The sequence below is a fragment of the Euprymna scolopes genome, chromosome 17 (genome assembly GCF_053919585.1).
Source record: "Euprymna scolopes isolate OS-2025 chromosome 17, ASM5391958v1, whole genome shotgun sequence".
Lineage (NCBI taxonomy): Eukaryota > Metazoa > Mollusca > Cephalopoda > Sepiida > Sepiolidae > Euprymna > Euprymna scolopes.
Window position 1 is genome coordinate 103,231,151 of NC_136498.1, and position 17,500 is coordinate 103,248,650.

Sequence of the window (17,500 nt, forward strand, 5' to 3'; positions counted from 1 at the left end):
CCCTCCATAAAAGTAGAAGTATCTTTGATACCGGAGTCCCATGCCTAATTTGGGCATGCCTTAGATAAAAGGACTTGCTGCTGAATACACCATATCCAGGCCATTGCGGATACCGGTGCTTAAAAATGTTCAAGTGGCCCTGAAATACTGGAAGTATTAGGATGCACTAGTGACGTGATAATAACAACTACCCATAGGGTATGTGGATTTGGTTGCTTGGATATTTTTGTTTTACGGCATATCAACCCTTTTCAGGTTATTTAATGCCGAATCCAAAGATTTTGAAGAAAATTTTTTTTAATAGAATATATTTGTTGTTTTCACGTCGGTTTCTATTTAACCCATAGTTGGGACGCTAACAGGTACTACCACTCCGGGTCAGAGTGAACCTGGGAGCAATGGTAATTAAAGGGTGGCTCAACACTCCGCAAAGCCCACAAGCTGGGGCCTCACCACTGGATATAGTTTAAGGTCATATCCAGGACCCCCATTGAGGGGCTTTTACCCTCTGCAGAGGCGCAGTCGGCGTATTCTAATGCCCCACCGACAGGGCCATAGGGTATGTGGAATCACAGACAATCTACTATAGTAACTATACTAAGGGAATAATTTTTATGCATATTAAAGTTGGCCTTAAAGAAATTTGACAAGTCGTTTACATATCAAAAAACACACCAAGATTTTACTTATCCAAGTCAGCACTGAAAGAGTTAATTCCTTGCGACTTCCCACATCCGATATCGAAAGCTTACATGTCAACCTTGAATAACAGGATAGCATAATGCGGATGTCTCTTAAGAGAAACGGTTCTGAGCAAACCAACAAGAATCCCGTTTACCCCTATTGGAAATAATAGGGAACATTTGGAGCAATGGTTATTGAAGACCTTCAAATCAAGTGCATTCAATATCTGCCCCCATCAACCGTTACAAGTGATGTCAGGGAGATCACTGGATATAACTTTCATGCCGGGAGTGAAACCATCAATTCTGCACACACTCATTCCTGTCCCCATCATTGGTATAGAATGTGAAGGAAGATTACGAAGGGGACGTTGCGTTCGGCATCAGCAGGTAAGCTATGGTCTGGTTGCACCAAAGAACGATGGATCAATAAGAGGTAAGGTAGACCTACAAAAATTGAATGCTGCAACAATGACAGAAAGCCATCACACTCCGTCCCCATTTAACCGTGTCTGTTGTGCTTGAGCGAACCAAGTAAAACAGTTTTAGATGTATGGAACGGATATCACAGTTTGCTGCTCTCCCCACTGACCCAAGATGCAACGACATTCAGAGTGGGGCCGTTATCGGTACCTTAGAGCACCCCAAGGTTTCCATACCTCTGGGGTCCTGGATATGACCTTAAATTATATCCGATGGGGAAGCCCCAGCTTGCGGGCCTTGGGGAGTGTTGAGCCACACTTTAAATTGCCATTGCTACCTGGTCCATTCTGACCCGGACTGGTAGTACCTGTTAGGGTCCCAACTGTGGGTTAAATAGAAACCGACTTGGAAAAAAAACAAATATACTCTATTAAAAAATTGTTCTTCAAAATCACTAGATTCGGCATTAAATAACCTGAAAAGGATTGATATGCTGTAAAACGAAAACAACTAACCAACCTCTGGAGATGTGTATACTCGCCAGTTCGATCACATTATGGTAGACATGACATGAAGGACTTGTTGAATTGATGTTTACCTTCTCTGGAATAAAACTATGGAATCTGCTGTCTTGCGCTCAATGGACTATATCACCCATTGTGGCAGAAATGGAATTCTCCTCAATCTTGATGAGTTTCAATTTGCAGACAACAAAATTTGCCGGCTTTTTAATAACTGCTGATGGCGTAAATCCAACTAAAAAAATTCTTAATTTCTTGATGCCAACGAACATAAGTGGCGTCAGATCGTGGTTTGGACTAGTTAAGATAGTACAGCATGAATTTTCACAGGCTGATTTCTTGTCCCTCTTTCGAGAATTGTTGTGCATAAAGGACTGCAAATTCTATTAGGATAATACTCTAAATAAGATTTTCGAAGAGTCAAAATAGATACATTGTTCAAAAATAGAGGAGGTGATCAAAACATTCGAGATGAACAGGGCAACTTGCCTCTCAACAGACTATAGCAAGGTTGGCATTGGGAATTTACTGTTCTGCATATATCTCCTCATTACTTGAGATGAACAAGAGAAGATCCCAAACATTATCATTTTAAAAGAGGAAAAACTTTCATCATCATCATCATCATCATCATCATCATCATCATCATCATCATCATTTTCTGGTTTAATCATCATTAGATCAAATCATTTTTTATCATTATCTCAAATTACAATAAAATCTTTCTCTGATCAAGTCTTACTATTTATTTCTCTTTTTCTCAAGTTCAACATTTTGTTTTTACAAAGGAACCACCACTTAAAAAATTTTTTTTTTACAAGGTGGTCACCACTTATCAAGGCCCGGCAGCCACTCAAGGATAAGGGTTATTGTAAGTACAGTACGTTAGTGTGGATATTTAAGGTGTCTACTAAAGGGGGCGGTTCATCAGGAATTTGTTTACGTTGGATTTGAAGACATCCAAGCTGTAGTCAGAAGGAAAGCAAGCAGACGGAACAGAGTTCCACAGACATGCAGTTCTAAGAAAGAAGCTTTGTTCATGAATCTACGATTTGATTTAGGCATAGATAAAGAGTGAGGAAAGTGGATTCAGCTAGACGATGTTTTTTGTAAAAGGTTGGCAAGGGGGGACAAGAGATTGGAGTTCAGACGAGCACCTGCCATGGAATAAACGATAAAACAAAGATAGGCTTGCAACGTCTCTTCTGTGGGAGAGAGGTTGCAGGGAAGAGAAAAGGGCATCCCCCACTAAGCCACGAAGTCTATTTTGTACTCTGTCAAGGCAGGATAGGCTGTTTTTAGCAGCTCCTGCCCAGATATGGCAGCAGTATTCTATCCTTGGACAGACTTGGCTTTTATATAGATAGAGAATTGCATCAGTAGTGAGATATCTTCTGGAGCGGTAGAAGGATCCCACCATCTTTCCAGCGACCTTGGCAACAGACTTGATGTACGTGTTCCATTTCAGATCAGGAGTGAAGGTCAAGCCCAGAAGCTTGTCAAAACATGGGGCTTCTCCTAGACGAGAGCCATCCATTTCAATTGATGCAAGATGGGGATCAGAGCGCTGATGATGTAAAGATAGGAGTTTGGTTTTAGATGCATTAAAGGTAACCAGCCACGTCTTACCCCACTGAACCACTCGTTTGAGATCAGAGGAGAGAGAACCAGAGAGAGCGTTGTCATTTACAGCCTTTGATGTGTTGCTATAGATGGTCATGTCGTCAGCATAGATGTCAACGAATGATTTAAGTATGTGTTTAGGGATCTCATTGATGTAGATCAGGAAGAGAGTTGGGCCCAGGATTGACCCTTGAGGGACTCCATCATTAATACTGCAGGCCTTTGATTTTTGTCCATCAACAACTACTCTTAGGAGCCTATCAGAGAGAAATGATTTAATGATAGAGAGAATATTTCCAGTTATAACGTAGCTGGAGATCTTGTGAAGTAGGCCTTTATGCCATACTTGTCTTATCACTTTTCAAAGCCAGGAGGCCACTCGAGGATAAAGGTTAATGAGTGTACAGTAGTGAAAGAGAAAATGTCATAGTAATCGTTAGTAGTGGAAATTTGGTAAATTGGATTACTTAAGAGAACTGCTCATCAAGAACTTCTTCATATTAGAGTTAAAGACGACCATATTGTACTCAGTTAGAAAGTAAGAAAACGGAACAGAGTTCCACAAGCATTCTGTTGAAAGAAAAAAGCTTTGTTCATGGAATTTATGTTTGTTTTAGGCACAGATAAAGAGTGGGAGAAAGTATTGATCGTAGTTTCAACTAGACGAGTGTTTTTTGTGAAAGCCTTTCCAGATGCAAGAACGCATTGAGTGCTCAATGATGAATTTTTCAAAAGACTGATTACAATATGGTGCAGGGACTAAAGTCTAGTCAATGCAATGGAGGCACTTGGACTCACCATCTCCAAAGAAGTCTAAGGTTCAGCTCTGCATTGGCAAGGCCGTTCTCTCCTGGGACCAGAATGGAATAGTGATGAGATATTTCCTGGCAAAGGGTACCACAATTGCAGGAGTGTAGTATTCTTCAATTTTGAGGAAATTACAAAAAGCTATCAAAAGCAAGAAGCTGGGCAAGATCAATAAAGATGTTCTCCGTGTACAAGACAATGATCCAATCCATAAAACGTATGTAACTAGATCAGAGACACATGTGTGTTGTTATAAAATCCTTTCTTATTTTCCTACTCTACTGACCTTACACTCTCTGACTTTCACCTCCTTCCATCCATTAAGTTGTTTTTAAAAGGAAAGCGTTTTTCCTGATGATACAAACTTAAAATACTTATTTGCACAAAATATAAAAAATTACAAATTTAATAAATTAGACACAAAGTCAATCAAAAGTGTGGGAATAATAGATGTCGTTGATCATCCTTGGTCGAAAATACTTAAAATTGACAAGCATTATCTCACTTACCACAATACCACATTGACTCCAGAGATTGTCTTACGTAAGTTAAACCCAAATTTGAAAACAAAATTTATTGAATCATAAATGCATACCGTGTTTTAATTTCATTTCTCAGGCTTTTCTACAAAACAGTCTCCAGAATTGCATTAAACAGTGAGGGAAATGTGTAACTCGCACTTGTTTTTATATAGAGAAAGTCTAGTTATTGAGGCAAGTTTCTTTGCTTGACTGATATGAAAAGTTGGTCAGACATTACTTCTTATTACTTCGTATTCGATGCTTTTGTTCATTCTCAAAAGACAAAGGATGTCCACTGCAGGAGCAATTGCACATGTAATTGTGTAGGAAGGGTTGCGCAATATCCAAACACACCTCTCTTGAATCGGCACTGCTTGAGTCCAGTGGCAAGGAGAAGTCCAGGACGAATGGAAACAATGCCGAGATAAGCGGAGTTTACATACAGCACCTGGAAGTCCCAAATGGTCACCCATCTGGTACTGGTCAGGCTCATCGTTGCTTAACTTCGGGGATCTGATAAGAAATGGTGTGTAAACTTGATTATACCGTATACAAAAAATATGGAATGCTTCACGAATTTGCATACCATCCTTGCACACGCTTTGGCAATACATACACGCTTTGGCAGTACACATATGCTTTGGCAGTCCATGTACTAAAATTGGAATGATACCCTTCGTATATACACATATTGCTCTATCTAATAAGTGAATATAATAAAAGAGCTTACGTATGGTCACAAAACTGGTCTGAATGATGAGAAGACAAAGTACAGATAACACAAATGATCTGGACGCAATAATTGCTGTGCTTGATGTTGTCACGTCTTTGCTGAGACTGCAAGGGGGTAAAAAGAAGTGAAATTCTTAGTTGCAATTTCTATATACTTTTTATAACCCTAACTTGATCTATTAGATCAACATGCAATCTTGGACTCCATGTATTAAAAATGCAACCCCCACATGTCTAATAAAATCTATTTTTAAACCACCTCATGTCCTGATGGTGATTTATGTTCATTGAACGTTTGGGCGATATTAAATAGGCACATTATGAATTTTTGATTTTACTTTATTTTAAAAAAATTTTAAATAATAAAATGTTAACTTTTAAAAGCTTTAATATATTCAACAAACAGATGATACAGAAGGCATTTCTTGATAGATACAGAAATCGATCAATACGAATTTGCTGACAAAAGATAGCTTTTATCTCTAGGATTACAAAACCATTTAGATGGCCTTGGGCTGACATCGGGGTATGACATTGAGCAAGAGTTAGATTCATATTTCATGTCACACTTCAAAAATTTTAGAAGGGAGGCGTTTATAAGCTTATTGATAAATAGCATCAAGTTATAGTAAGCATTTATTCTTCATTAAAGATTTTCAAGTATATAGGGTTTCATTTTAATATAAAATTTTAATTTGACAAAAACTTGTCCATCGATTTGATACTAGTATAAGCAAAAGCTGATATTTATCATTTACTCAGCAATTAAGGAGATTATCATCATCACATCGTATGCATCTGAAGATTTTATTCTTAGCATTGGTTTCCCGGGTATTTTTTTTAGTTAGAATTGTTTCTGGAAAGACATCAAGTTCTTACAGGAAGGACCATTCGAAGATTACCAACATCCTAAATTAAATTTTGTGGAACGAACTGGATTCGAACTTGAGACACCCAGATTGTCAGTCTGTCTTTTTAATCACTGTATCACCGTCATCTCTTAACAAAAGAGATGAACAGAAAAGAACTAAATGCCTTACTTATAAAATATAAGAAGATGTATTTTGCACTCAAATCAAATATATACACGTGTTAATTTTTCTAATGGTATATTAGGATGGTGGAAAAATAATGTTGAGCGTCAAAAAACGACATTAGTTTGGCACTAATAATAAGAAACAAACTTACCCAATGTATGTAAAGGTTTGTTGACAAAACTACCTAAATGATGCAATGACTGAGGGCAAGTCACAGAAATAATGTGGAGACGAAATAGGAGCAGTATATGATCGATGTTGTCACTCCTTTGCTTATCCATAGCTCTTTCTGCTTCTTGTAACATCGGTTCTCCCTATCGCTCGAAACGCTTTCACTATCCCTACAAATCAAACAATGTATGGAGTACTGTTGTCATATCTGGGTTGGTGAATCTCTGCTCTATTTGAAGAGTCTTGATAAATTGCAGAAACGTGTCTGTAATTTGATCACCCCCCAAACACTTTGTTATTCACTGTAACCTCTCTTTAACAGATGTGATGTTGCTAGTCTCAGTCTTTTCTACTACAAATATTATAATGTCATGTGTTCCTTAGAATTTTCTGATCCATTCCCTACTTCCTTTTTTGACTTGTTCATCTTGCCTCTATCAATTCGTTGTTTTAATACAGCTTCCTATTCCAGTAGTCCAAGGACTGCAAGGCTGTGGAATTCTCATCCTGCTCACTGTTTTCCTTCTACCAACGCACTTGTTTTTCCAAGAGTAAGATCAATAGACATCTGTATTTGCAACAATCAGTTTTCATTCTTGTTATCTCCTTACATCAAATGGCTTCTGTGGGGTATATACGAAAGCGGGGAGAAGGTACTGTTTAGGGCTAGGTTATGGTTAGAAAAAAATAAATAAGTAATATACGACGTACCGGGCGTATCTGCATCGCTCTTTGGGAAAGAAGAAGGAAAGGATGGCTAGCTCATTTATATACCCGAATGGCATCTTGGGAAGGCAGGGAATGATGTGAGAAGCTATTTTTTCTTGTCTCTTCCTTTTTTCTTTTTTTTTTGATTGGAGGATATAAAAGGTTGGAAAAATTCCCTGGAAGGCACAAAAAGAAAAGTATTTCGTGTTGCTGACGTTCAGATTGTACAGTGTGACATTGGTGGCGAGAGGCCAGGTGTGGTCGATTGGAAAAGAAGAGAGCAGAAACGTGCTGTTGTCGAGCGAATGACTCACTCCTTCCCGAACCCCAGAACCGAATCCTGATTATAACCTTTTCTGGAGCGATTTCCATAAAAAGAACAAAAATGAGCAAAAAGAAAGTAAAGTTGAGTTACAACTTTTATGTGGTTGACCACGTGGATCAAAAGACGCAGTGCTTGATCCCTCCTATCGACATGTGATCTGAGACTCTACATATTAAAAAAGAAGCAACCCCAACATTCTTAATAAAGTTTATTGTTAACTAGTAAAATCAACTCATGCTCTAATCATGGCTTATGTTCATTGAAAGTTTGGTTAATAATGTATGAACACGTTATTAATTTTTGATCTTACTTTTAAAAAACGAGAAGAATAGTTACATCTCTTAAAAAGTTAATAGAGCAATGAACCTGACATTTGAATAGACGTTGTTAGAAAAATTGTCATCTAGATATGCGGAACAGAAAAATAATTGAAATAGAATAATAGAAATAAACGACCAATAACCAAATGTTGGTAAAAGAATAATAAAAGCAATAAAGTGATAAAACGTAAACCAAAACATATTTTAATAAAACGATTTCAATGCTGAAATCTATTAAAGGCTTAAACATATTAGCTTTTAACAGACTGATGATAAAAACGCATTTGTTTGTCTTAATTAGATTTCCTTAAAGATACGGAAAACGATTAATGGGAATCTGCTGACAAAAGATATTATCATTTTTTCCGAAAATTGCAAAACAATTTAAACAGCCTTAGGTTAACATTTATGAGCTCATTGACGGATGAAATCAAGTTATTCGGAGCATTTGATCCTTGGTGAATAAAGATTCTCAAAACCACAGTTTTCGTTTTCAAGAAGAAATTTTAAATCTGCAAAAAATTATTGAAACGATCTGATATTAGTTTAAGCAGCCACTTATACAGAGTGGCCCAAAAGTAGTAAGCTATTGTTAAATTTATTCAAGCATTAAAATAGGTCACTTCTTCTGGACCCGTTGCGCAGTGGATAGAGATGTTGAATCATTATGGTTTCAGGTGAGAATCGCCTGAAGATAGCGGTTTCACCGCTATACCAAGAGAGAAATTAATCTATTTTGGACTCAGCGGAGTCTGTCAGGATCAACATTGAACTATGAACAATTGTATATAACTATATATATTGTATATCTTATATATCCACCGATTTGGTTGGTTTTAATTTCACAATCGGATTGATATGCTGCTGCTTCGTCGATCGGTCTTGCTGGAAGGAAATTAATATCATGTACATAAAAGAAAGACAAACTCAAAATCCGGCCAAAAATGTGGTGAGACGACAACAACTATGGATGGCAGTAATTGCTGAGAATGCAATTAGGAGATTCCTATCCCGTCGCGGTTACCACCTGAAAAAGGCCAGAGGAATAGTTGGCCGAAACGTTGTGAAGGAAAGATGAGGATAATAATCCGCAATAAATAAATTAATAAATAATGCTCATCTCAATAATGAATTCCAATTAAATAATATAGATAAAATCAAGTTATAGTGAGCATTTATTGTTCATTGTTATGAATACAGATTTATATTCCTTATTTTACTCATGACGAAAAAAGATAAACAGAAATCAACTAAAACCGTAGTCATAAAATATAATAGGATTTAATTTTATGCATCAAATGTGTACGCGTGTTAAGCTTTGTGATCCTGTGAAGCGATTCCTAGCAAGGTATCTCAGTGTGGCAGGACCAATCAACCGATTTTGTTGGTTTTAATTTCATCGTCGGGTTAATATGCCGCTGCTTCGTCGATCTGTCGTGCTGGAAGGGAATCAATCTCATGTACAGAAAAGAAAGACAAAATCAATTCTCTATTCTACGGATTAAATTTACGATAAGATATACATTATATATAGTTATATACAATTGTTCGTAATTCAATGTTGATCTTGACAGACTCCGCTGAGTCCCAAATAGATTAATTTATCTCTTGGTGTAGCGGTGGAATGATGCGGGAAGAAAGGGGTTGGTGATTCTTTGATTGTGCCTGATTCTCTCCAAGCCTCTGCTCGATTCTGCCGGTTTCGCTGCGGGGACCCGTTCATATAGTGAGGTGAAGTATTGGCCGGGGCCACTTCCTGGACCAATTGCAACTAGTTACGTCACCTCAGGGAGGTCTTTTCCCCCTCGAGTTCACCTGTGGGTTGTAGGTGCTGTTCTCACGACCGAAAGCTCAAGCCCATAACTTCACTTCAGGGTAAATTATGTTTTTGTTACCTCTTCTCAAAGCGACATTGAGTTGTCGCCTTTCCATAAAACAATGAAATTTACAAACCCAATCTTTCTCTCAGCAATGTCTGTTGCCGTCGCCCAGGCACACAAACGATAATTAATGAATAAAGAAATCATATCTGCCCGGCTCTCCAGCCTTTCGGGAGTCTTGAACCCTCCCCCCGTGGGGAGCCCAATCGCTCCCTGGGAAGTCATGTCACACTTCCTAATAATAAATGAAGAGGCATGTCGACAAAGCTGGCCTGGTGTTGCAGTGATTCCAAGCCAGAGAAATTACATAGACAAAATTATATAGACGAAATAAATAATTGATATCATTACTCTTGTGCTTAGACCGAAAATAGGTAAACAGGAAGTTAACTTTTCAACTCAAATTTTATATGATTGATGACGTAGCTAAAAAGATAGTGCTTGATCCCCCTTATTGACGTGCGATCTGAGACTCCAGGTATTAGAAAAAGGAACCCCAACAAGTGTAATAACGTTTATTTTTAACCATCTCATATCCTGATGGGGATTTATTTTGGTTGAATAAGATGCAACATGATTTTCATGCACTCATTGTCTGATTGGTCAACCACTGTCTTTGTTTAGATCAATCAGATTGGTCGAGATTTTTATCGCTGAACGATGGGCTTGTCGGGTTTTTGAAGGGCTTTTTTTCAAACAGTTTCAGACAAGCAGCTGGAGAAGAAAGATGTAACTCAACTCTCTCTGTATATTAAGCATTTGGCCGCCTCTACCCTTTGTCTCCTTGAGACTTTATTTTTAAATCCCAAATGAGGAGGCTAAGTTATTATATAGCTCTCCTAAATAATCAAAATTATTGATCTGGCATTGATGACTTTCCTTTACATAAACATTCCTTATGAACTTCTGTGATGTCGACTCTAGTCGAGAATTGAATCTTTCATTAGAAGGCATCATACCAACCAGCCTTGGCAGTGTGTGAGAAATTCTACAATTATAAGCAGGTCCCACATTGGATGATTGACCACTCACTGCCTTTGTTTAGACTAATCAGATTGGTCGAGATTTTAATCGATGAGCAATGGGCGTGGCTGGTTTTTGAACGCCTTTTATATTTCAAACAGTCGGAGAAGAAAAATGGAACTCAACTCTCTCTGGATATGAGATATTTGGGAGCCTCTACACTTCATCTCCTTGAAACTTTATTTTAAAGCCTAAATGATAAGGTTAAGTTATTATTATGTGTCCCAGAAACTTTTTATGGTCAAAATAATTAACCCGTCATTAATGAATATTCCTTCGAATCAATATTCTATATGAACTTCTGTGATGGCGCCTCTAGTCGAGAATTGAATCTTTCAGCAGAATGCATCATACCAACCCCTTCAAACGGCTGTAATTAACATGATCTTCGAAAAGTGCTGAACCCGAATTCCAGTTCCTGTAGAGAATAAAGGACGATTACCTTTTGAGGTGTATCAAGCTCAATTCAGAGGCAAAATAGGCATGTTCTTTTTTGCAATAAAGAACGAATAAAATTTGTGTCGAATTTTAGAGGTATGCTTTGTTGTAATTGTTAATTTTTTGCCACTCTCTTGGAGCAAAAAACAGGCGAGAAGGAATATCTCACAGAACTCAACCACCGAGTCTGACGACAAACGGCCTACCAACAGGTTACAGGTGTTGCCACACAGACTTAGGGTCGTGAGTGTTTTGTGCAATCTGGTCATCAGAGTGGTAGTTCGAGTGTCTGTTTACATTTTGAAGAGTCCATTACTAGATGAAAATAAAAGTGTAGCCATGATGACTTATGGTTAGCCCTTACATTTAGGAACTGGAGACGGCCTGGTTACATTAATTTGTCTCGTGAAGCAGGATTACAGCTAAACTCTCCTCCCCGCCCCCGGTCCTGTTATAATAGATTAACACATGAATTTTTTTATTTTACTTTATTATATAAAAGTTGAGAAGAATAGTTAGATCTTTGGAAAAGTTAATAAAACCATGCAACCGTCACAAGACATTTAAATGTTGAAGACATTGATATCTACATATGCGGAATAAAATAATAATAGAAATAGAATATTAGAAATAAACGATCAATAACGAAATTTGGATAAAAATTAATAATAAAAGCTGTAAAGTGATAAAATGTAAAACAAAAAGAAATGTATATTTTAAATAAATCGATTTCAATCTTGAAACCCAAAAAGGCCTTAATATATTAGATTTTAACAGACAGAGGATAAAAAAGGCATTTGTTTGTCTTAATTAGATTACCTTGAAGACACAGAAATCGATCAACGGAAATTGGCTGACAAAGGATATGTCTTTGTCATTTTTCATTGAATGTGGAAAACTGATAATGAATATCAGAGTATTATCTTCCGCTCTTAGCCAGCCAATTCATTATACATTTACATTTGTGAATTCACGCCTCTGCTATGCTTCACGGGGGAATAATGTTTAACAGAATTTCTGTAGATTTCGATTTATCACTTGATTCCAACTAAAATTGGCATTGTCTGATTTCAAAACTTTTTCCCTACATTTTTCGCTTTGAATAGGAACAATTACATTATTTATTGTTTCGGATGTTGTTGTTTTTTTTTTTTTTTTTAGATGAGAGTTGATATTATTTAGTTTTTCTTCCGACTACTATTCTCATTATATATTATTTTGTTTTTATTTTTTGAAATCATTTGAGATGGGGCTTCGTAATTTTTGTATTCATTCTTTTGTGAACTGTTATCCTCACCTTCATAGTTGTTATTGTTTTACCACGTTCTGGCCAACTCATCCTCTGGCCTTCTTCAAGTGGTTAACTGCGATGAGATGGGAATGCTGAGTCTGTTAACCGTACCGTACTTTGAGATAATTGCGCAAAATCTGGGGGTAATTGTGCCAACCAGAAAAGTGCTTTTTATATACATGGTTGCCAAAAGAGCGCTTTTTGATAGTTGGTGCAATTATCCTGGACTTGGCGCTATTACTCCAAAGAACAGTATCGTATCAAGTAGCATTTATCTGTACAGATTGTCCATAGCCTTCCTAGTAGACAGGAAGAGCTGTTCGTCTCGTTGACAACTACATAGTTGGCTAATTAGATAGTAAGTTCTTGGTGTTTATTTCTCTTTCTTCTTGTAAAAATCATAATAGCGATTGTAAAAATGATAAAAAATAATCGTCGTCGTCGGTCGATTTCTCATATATGAGAATTTCAGTTTCCTCTTCCCTCAGTGTTTGGATCGCAGATGGCTTCTCGGACCAATCTGAACATGGAATTTGCGTGGGCAGAGAAGGCAAGCAATGCTTGGCAAGGGACGGGGTTGTTCTGCATGACTTTTCCTTGCCTGTCTCTTGATCTCCACCAGTCTTCTCCTTTCTGCTTCATATCTTTTGGTACCGCGTATGATGGATTGGTGCAAAGACACCAATCCGGAGTTGTTGGTTCCCAGATGTGAAGATCAAATCCGGTGTTTTTAGGGTGGACTAGAGTTGATCCTTTGTATTGCTGTAAAGGGCGTACGTTGAATCTAAATATTTTATTAAAAAAATTTTTTTTACGTCAGTCACAGTGATCTAATCGTTATACGATGATCTATGCATATATATATATATAATTTATATGTAGAATAATATATATATATATTAGTTATATATTTATTATATATATTTACATATGTAATATATATATATATATTATGTGTATATAATAATATATAAAGAGAGAGAGAGAGAGAGAGAGAAGGAGAGATATTTATGAATTCGACAAAAAACATCTAAAGAAGATCAGAGGTTACATCGACCAAATCTTTGTGCAAATAAAACTCAACATAAGAACAGTACTCCAAATAATCGAAATAATTGAAATAATTTAAAACCATTTGTATTTAATAATCCTTTCACTTTTTTTTATCCAGTATACATTATCAATACATAATACCTTAACACACATCTTCCATATAGGGAGTTGCTATTCTAAAGTGTGACCACTCTCTTTTGCAATCCAAAGAAAGCAAAAAGAATGATTTGATCAGCTTATCTGCTATGTGTCACTTGAAACTTCCTGGCTATAAAACATTTGTCTGACACGTAGTTCCTATTTACAATGCCTCCCCACGGGACAGAGTTAGACACCACGATTGTTTTTGAACGTGGAGAAAAGGAACAAAAATAAAAAGTGTCTCAGTCGTGAAGGATTTCTCCTCCACTGACAGAGAACAAGAAATTGAAGTGCAGCATCTGAAGAACAGATGTCTCTAATTTAAAAAAAAATATTTTCCAGTGTTGCTTAAGCAAGACTTCCTCAATAATTTTAAATCATCTTTGAGGCCTTATTTTGCAAGAAAGATGTTTGGTTTTGTACTGTTGCACAACAAATGGGGAAAAATGGCCCATTAAAATGATGACGTACCCACTTGAGACTTGCCTCATACAACGACACTAAATATCTGTGTAGAACAGCAGAGATCGATAGAAATATTAGCTGGAAAGGTATTTGCCTTGAAGACATCACCTCTAACCTAATGATCCATGCATTTGACATTAGTCATTTGTTGATGGAAAGAAAATTGTATTCTCACTTTTTAAAAAAAAATTTCTTCCTTTGAAGATTGTAATGTTAGGTATGGGACAGCCAAACCAGCTGCCACCATTGCCCCGCTTTTTATTGAAACCAACCGAGAGCTCTGTAGTATCCTCGCCGTTTCCTTGAGTGCAATTGTCTGGTAGGACTTTAGGCTCTTCTTCATAAGCCCTGTGGCACCTATGATAATTGGTGTGAGTGATATCTTCTTAAGATTCCAGTTTCTTTTCATATAGTATATGAGACATTGGTATTTGGTCTGTTTCTCTCTTTAAGCTCTGTTCAGACCGCCATCATTAGGAACAATCACTTCAATGAAGGTTGCAACTCTCTCTGACTTATTCCATATAACTATATCAGGTTTCACAGCAGCATTTTTAGGGATTACATGGTCGTAATGTATGGTATATAAGTTATTACCTACTGTTCTTTCAGGTTGATGTTCCCAGGACTTGCTGCTACACTGGATGTTTAATTTTTTACAGATGGTCCAGTGGAGGTGCTTACATACTCCATCATGTCTCGTTGTATAGTAGCCGTCCCCTAGAAGAACCTTACAACTTGATATCAGATGACCAACTCTTTCCAATTCTGTATGGCAGAACCTGCATTTATTGTCATTACTGATCCCTGCCATCTTCTTGAATGCATTGGTCATCAATCCCTGGTCTTGAGCAGCCATTATGGCCCTTTCTTGATCGTGGTGGAGGGCTGCCCTTTATTCTCACCGCTATGCATTAAACCGTATCTCTTTATGTTAAAATAGTTAACAAAAAGTGACAATTGTTTCAAATAGCTTGTTTTGACCTTGTCTGATATATCAGTAGAAACAAAAATCAAAGCTAGTGTCTTTGACGATCCACAGACTTGGCAGTTATTAAAGACTAAGAATTCATCAACACAATGGCACAATACAAAAATAATGCTTGACCATTAGTCAAAGACCTTGTTAAAATGAGAACAGTAGTCCAGATAATCCAAATAATATGAATTATCAATCCTTATCTCAAAATATTACAAACATATAACTGGCTTGTTCAGCTGTAAATATCCAACATTGCTTTATTGCTATTCAATGTGCACTTCTACATTAATCAATGTTGAACACTAACTAGGAGTCGTTAAGTAAAACCAGGAAAAGATATTATGAGACAAAAAACAATGATTTAAACAGAATGATGAGCTTGCGTTTTATTATGGGCTCGCCTGGGTGCTAGGCGTTGCCCGGATGCTTGGAGATGTGTGTTGAGCAAAAAAAAAAGGGGGGGTAGTAGGCAGGCAGGCAGGCTCGAATCGGCACAGTGAAGGAGGAAAAGAACGCGGAAAAAAACGTGACGTCTTTTCCGTTGCGTCCATCGCCCAACCGGAAGTGGCGAAGTCTGAATTAAGGCTAGTAATCGAAAAGAGGGGATGACTTTCGAAAATATCGGCGAAAAAACGACCCCCTTCTTGTAGAAAAGTGCTAAGTTGAGGGTAAAGGAATAAATATTTTTAGCCAATTTTTCGATATTTGTCGTTCGAAGGATCGTGCTTTTAAACGATATCGATCTCGTGAAAATCAGTGACCTTTATCGAAAGTTTTAGGCATACATACATACATACATACATACACATTAACAGACAGGTGAGATTTATATAATAGATTGGGGGAAGAAATGGGTTGTTTCCTTGAATCTTGTAAAGACTCCGCTACTGTCCTTCAATCATTGGTATGCCCCTTTCTGTTGTGTGAGAACCACCCTCTGAATGGGCTCATCCACCATTTTCTTCCTGAGATTGCTTATGAATGGCTCTGCTCTCAATGAGAAATCAACTATTAAATTTCTTGTTTTTTCTTTCTTATCAAATCTTTCTTGCAGTTCATATATTTAATCCATTGCTCGTTCTGCTTCACGTAAAATCGGTTATCTCTATAGTTCTAAACACTTTCTCGCACCTGAAGCTATTCTCGATCTCTAAAAATCTACTATCCGATCATGTATGGAGTATTGCTGTCATATTTGAGCTAATGAATGTGCCCCATTCGAAGATCTTGAAACAAGATCGCAGAGACATATCTGCAATTTGATTGAGCCCACACTTTTTTCTTCACGGCAACCTCTCTCACAGACGTGATGTTGCTAGTCTCAATCTTTTCTACAAATACAATTATGGCAGTTGTTCCTCAGAATTGTCTGATCTGTTCCCTGCTTCCTTTGTTCTAACTCGTTTGATTCGTTCATCTAGATGTCTCCATCAATTCGTTGTTTTAATATTTCATCGTAATACAGTTTCCTATTTCAGTAGCTTTTTTCCAAAGAGCGCAAGGTTGTGGATCTCTCTTCCTGCTCACTGTTTTCCTTCTACCTTGAGCCTTAGTCTCTTCAAGACTAAAATCAATAATACTCATCTCCTGTCGTTGCAACAATGAGTTTTCGTTGTTGTTAGCTCCTTACATCACGTGGCTTCATGTCCTGTCTCGAGCAATTTCCATTAAAAATATTCTTCACACTTCAAAAGCGTTGTTGAAATAGCTGCAAAGATACTGCATCAGTAGGGGGGGTAATCTTGAATGGGCTTTACACTCACGGGACCATAATCCTATCTCTCAGATTTTTCTCTGTATGTGGGGGGTGTCTATCTGAAAGATAATGTTTATCAGAATTCCTGAATTGAAAAAGATCCCCACTTTTCAAACCAGGGGAGTGCCAGAAGAAGAACATTTTCTTTATTGACAAGTTTGTGTGTCATATTCAGATGCGTTTATCATTGAACAGTAATAAAACAAAGAGTGTTGGATATTCATGGCTGAAACTTGGTGGATAAGTCAGGCATAGTGACGTTTATTTGTACCAAGTATGGTTTGATTGCAGAAAGGTTTCTGAATTTTATTGATAATTCCATAAATAGCATTTGTGGGAATCACTCTGCACATCACCCAACACCATATATTGTTTACATTAAAAAAGAAATCAAGAGGTAAAATCAAAACAGCACACTCAAGGTTGTCATATATTTTTGAGTTGTAACTTTACTCATAGACACAACGCACACACACATATTAATATCATACATTAACTAGTTCTAATTTATTTTATCCCATGGTACGTTAACTGCATGAATGCTGCGTTGTTTGCGCCATTGGCATCAAAATGGTTAATGGACATTGTTTATATTCTAAA